At 57.8% G+C, this 5,007-nt stretch overlaps 1 pseudogene; it reads right to left on the bottom strand.

Annotated features, from left to right (window-relative positions):
* Nucleotides 1-1,566: 1,566 nt before the first annotated feature.
* Nucleotides 1,567-4,731, bottom strand: LOC136321095 (saoe class I histocompatibility antigen, A alpha chain-like; annotated as a pseudogene).
* Nucleotides 4,732-5,007: the final 276 nt, after the last annotated feature.

Genomic DNA, 5,007 nt, shown 5'->3' with positions numbered 1-5,007 from the left:
CATGTGCCCGACCGGGATCCACCCGGCACGCCCACCAGGGGGCAATGCTCTGCCCATCTGGGGCATTGCTCTGTTTGCAAACCAGAGCCATTCTAGCATCTGAGGCAGAGGTCACAGAGCCATCCTCAGTGCCCGGGCCAACTTTGCTCCAATGGAGCCATTGGCTGCGGAGGGGAAGAAAGAGACAGACAGGAAGGAGAGGGGGAGGGGTGGAGAAGCAGATGGGCGCCCCTCCTGTGTGCCCTGGCCGAATCGAACTCGGGACTCCTGCACGCCAGGGGCCGACACTCTACCACTGAGTCAACCGGCCAGGGCCCAGATGTGGCTCTTTTGATGGCTGCATCTGGCTCACAGATAAATCTTTAATAAAAAAATAATGTTAAAAATTTAAAACATTCTCGGCCTACAGGGGTGGTGCAGTGGAATAGAGCGTCAGACTAAGGATGCAGAGGACCCAGGTTTGAGGGCCCCGATGTCACCAGCTTGAGCACAGGCTCATCTGGTTTGAACAAAAACTCACCAGCTTGGACTCAAGGTCACTGGCTTGAGCACCTGCTGCTGTCAGACAGGGACACCCAGAGGAGAATGACACTGGAACTCCTAACAAGAACAAAAAGACATATTGCTCCACAGAAACAAAAAAAACACAAAAAAAAGATACAAGATATGGCAGCAGATAGTTGGACCCAGCCTGGAGCCTCAGCTGACCAACCATATGATGCCATTGGTACTCACAGACCTGGAGGGGTCCTTTATTGGACAAGTTACAAGGCTCGGGTGACAGTTTGAGTCCCTGTGATCACAGGTCCTGGTAAAACAAGGTTCTACTGAAGAAATAAAGACAAAGGAGCAGAGAGGTGGCCCAGCCAAGGAGTGACCACATCAAAGCCCACGATGCACTGAGCACCGACTGGGCACAGGCCCCGACCACACTCGGTCCTCACAGCCTCTCCTGTCCCTGCAACAGACTCAGCACAGCAGACACACGGGTTCTAGAAAATTCTCAGTTGCTCCCATTTACTTCCTGCTTTAAACTTCAGGGTTTTCTCTATAATTAACCTAACAACCCGCACAGCAAAAATTGAAAATACAAATCCACACTCAGAGTCTAATTTCAATAAGGGGAAGTAAGAAGCTGCAGCTCAGTGCTCCACGAAGTACAGACAGGGATGGGGAGGGCCCAGGCCCCCCTCTGCTGGACAGGGAAGTGTGGGGAGGGATGTGGGAACAGGGGTGGGCCAGCCTCCACCTCCTCACACTATGCTGATGAGGAATGCAGACACGTTCAGATGCCCTTTGCAGAGAGAGAAGTGAGAGGTTCCTAGAGTCACAAATGGGGCTGGCGAGTGAGTGTGTGTGAAGCATCTTCTGTCACTCAGTCCCCGACAAGGCAGCTGTCTCACGCTGTAGAAGAAAATAATCACAAACTCAAGTCAGTCAATGTAACTGGTGACATTCTCAATAGTTCACCACATAATCAAAAATGTCCCAGAGATCCCCATCACCCAGTCCTGTCCTCTCTGTCCAACCCCTCCCATCAGGGTCTCACCTTTAGAAGCCGGTGAGAGACACATCAGAGCCCTGGGCACTGTCACTACCTGGGGTAGAACACAACAGGAGGTTGTCAGAGGTCCGCAGGACAGGAGACTAAAGGGTGGAACTAGCCTGACCAGGCGGGTGGTGCAGTGGATAGAGAACTGGGCCGGGAATGCAGAGGACCCAGGTTCGAGACCCTGAGGGCGCCAGATTGAGCACGGGCTCATCTGGTTTGAGCAAAAACCCCCACCAGCTTGAAACTAAGGTTGCTGGCTCCAGCAAGGGGTTACTCAGTCTGCTAAAGGCCCGCAGTCAAGGCACATATGAGAAAGCAATCAATGAACAACTATGGTGTTGCAATACGCAATGAAAAACTAATGATTGATGCTTCTCATCTCTCTCCGTTCCTGTCTGTCTGTCCCTGTCTATCCCTCTCTCTCCTCTGAAAAAAAAAACAAAAACAAAACAGATGGGAACTATGGGGGGTGGAGTCTCCCATGGGTTCCTGTCACCATGGGTCACAGGGGTCTCAAGGGTCACCCTTCCATACTCACTGGCAGCCTGAGCGTAAGCTCCTCCTCTCCCACCTGTGGGAATATAACATCCGTGAGAGACCAGGAGGAGGCAGGGCCAGAGGTCCTAAAGGAACCCCTAGTCACTAGGCCCAGAGAAGTTTCTAGAACTGTGACTGCAGACCCAGGGAAGGATCACGAGACCTGAGGAAAGTACAGGTGGGGGGACTGACCAGCTCATCCTCCTAAAAGTTCTGTCCTCAGCAGACCCTCCCCTCTGACCTGTGACTATGGGATCCAGGTACCCATCAACTGACTCATCAAAGTGATAAATCTGTCCCTCATGTTCAAACGTGACTCAGTAAAGAGTAGTGTTAGCAAACAGCCCCAGACTGAGCAACCTCATGTATGAGGAGAGTACTTCTCTTTAATAAAGTGGACACACTTTTTCTTGGGCTTAAAACCCCCTGTGGGACAAGAAACTCAGACCCCACCCCTTCTCTACCTGAGTGCCTCCTCCTCCACAGTCACAGCTCCCACCACATCTCCAGTGACCACAGCTCCAAGGAGGACAGGATAGCAACGTTGACCACAGTGGAGATGGTGGCCTGAGGAGGCTCTGGGAACGGAAGGGAAGGTCAGGGCCCTGACCCCCAGGCTGCAGCCCTGACCTGCTGAAGGTCCTCCAGAGGCCCCTGCTCCCTGAGAAGAGGCTCTGTTGCCCACGTCCCTCCTCACCCCATCTCAGGGGTCAGGGGCTCAGGCAGCCCCTCGTGCTGCACATGGCACTGTAGCTCTGCTCCTCTCCAGGGGGCAACGCGCCACGGCCTCCCAACTTCTGGAAGCTCCCGTCCCCCGCAGGCCTGGTCTCCACAAGCTCCATGGTCCTGGGTCAGGTCCTGCTGTCACGATGCCAGGTCAGGGGTGATCTCCGCAGGGTAGAAGCCCAGGGGCCCAGCATCTCAGGGTGACCTCACAGTCCAGAGATGGAGTGGTGGGTCACGTGTGCCTTTGGGGGGTCTGAGGAGAAGGGTGAGAAATGCAGGAACTTTTCATTCTCATGGGCCACTCCAGTAGCAGTCCACGTGACCATCCTGAGAGTGGGACAGGACAGCTGGGGTGGGGGAGGGAGCAACAAAACCCAGACACCAGCCTGACAGAGGCACCTGGGATGATCTCCTCTTTGGAAAGTTCTAGGTCAGAGTGCATAGCCCAGGGTGGGAGGCAGGTCTCTGAGGGGAGAAAAGGGGGTTTCCTGGTCCTGACCTGGTGGAGGTCAAAATGACTCAGAAAAGCCGGGTCAGACCTCAGACACACTGGGTGGGGACACAGAACAAGGCCTGAGGAGAAAGTCTCCATGGGTCCCAGGGCCACTGCCAGGGTCAAGGGGGAACCGCTGATGGGTTATTTCAGGGTTGATTTACCCTCCATCCCAGAGAGACTGCACCTAATTGTCCCTTAGAAAAGGGGGAGTCGCTGTCTGGTCCAGGATCTGAAAACCCAGGTGACTGGATGTCCAGACCCAGTAGAGGGTCCATTTCCTGTCTCCGTGTAGGAGCCACAGCCCGAGGGGAGAGGAGGGAGCCCCATGGCCCTGGTACCTGCGCGCTGCAGTGTCTTCTTCCCCTTTTCCAGGTGAATGCGGAGCCACTCCACGCACTTCCCCTCCAGGTAGCTCCTCCAGTTCTCCGCCACACCGATCTCCTCCCACTTGCGCCGGGTGATCTGAGCCGCCGCGTCGGCCGCGGTCCAGGAGCGCAGGTCCTCGTTCAGGGCGATGTAGTCGGTACCGTCGTAGGCGAACTGCATGTACCCGCGGAAGAGGCGCCCGTCCGGGTCCAGGTCGCAGCCGTACATCCCCTGGAGGGTGTGAGACCCTGACCCCGCCCCGCGGTCAGCCCCGCCCACTCGGCCCCGCCCCCGGCCCCGCCCCGACCGCGGGGATTAAACCTAAACCGAAAACGAAACCGGGTCAAAGTCCCCGCGGGCTCATCCCGGGTGGGGTTGGCAGGTCGTACGGTCTCGGGTGGGCTCGGACCCGACACTCGGGCGACCCCAGCCCGTCCGTGGGGGATGGGGTCGTGACCGGGGACCCGGCCCGCGTGGCTCACCGTCCTCGCTTCTGGTTGCAGTAGCCGCGCAGGGTGTTCAGGTTCACTCGGAAAGTCTGTGCGGTGACCTTGGCGCGGCCGCGTATTCCGGTCCCAATACTGCCGGGCGCTCCTGCTCCACCCACGGCTGCTCCATCCACGGCGCCCGCGGCTCCATCCTCGGACTCGCGGCGTCGCTGTCGAACCGCACGAACTCCGTGTCGTCCCACGTAGCCGACGTGAGAAGCGGGGCTTCCCGCGGCCAGGCCGGGACACGGCAGTGATGAAATATCTCAGGGAGTGGGGACCTGGGGACGGGGAGGGGCTGAGATCGGGCGACCCTTACCCGCGTGGGTCCCAGGAAACTGTAAAGGGGCTGGGACAGAGCAGGGGTCAGGACTGGGTGGTGAACACGCGCCCTCCCCGGGGACCTGCGCCCCCACCGGGTCCCCTCGCTCCTCCCCGCAGAGGCCGTTCCCTCTCGACCCGCACTCACCCGCCCAGGTCGGGGCCAGGACCAGGGCTCCCGAGAGCAGCAGGAGGAGGGTTGAGGATCCCATGACCCGAATTCTCAGGATCTGGAGACAATCTGTGTCGGGCGGGTCCGAGACCTTATAACCGGGAACAACGGGGAGGCTGATTGGCTTCTCTAGAAACTGGATACCCAATGGGAGTGACCACTGAGGGCTCATCCTGATTATCCAGGAAGGAGGACCCGACACAGGGGTTGTCAGAAGCAGAAGTGAAACCCGGGAGATGAGGACTCCCCAACACTGACCTTCCCCGCGAAGACTCCGCCCTTGGGCTGAGACCCTGAGAGTCAGGCCTGGGGACCGGGACTGTGTCCTGACCCCTCCTCCTGCGCGGAC

Source organism: Saccopteryx bilineata, chromosome 1 (genome assembly GCF_036850765.1).
Source record: "Saccopteryx bilineata isolate mSacBil1 chromosome 1, mSacBil1_pri_phased_curated, whole genome shotgun sequence".
In the NCBI taxonomy this organism is placed as follows: domain Eukaryota; kingdom Metazoa; phylum Chordata; class Mammalia; order Chiroptera; family Emballonuridae; genus Saccopteryx; species Saccopteryx bilineata.
This window is presented reverse-complemented; position numbering and strand designations above follow the sequence as displayed.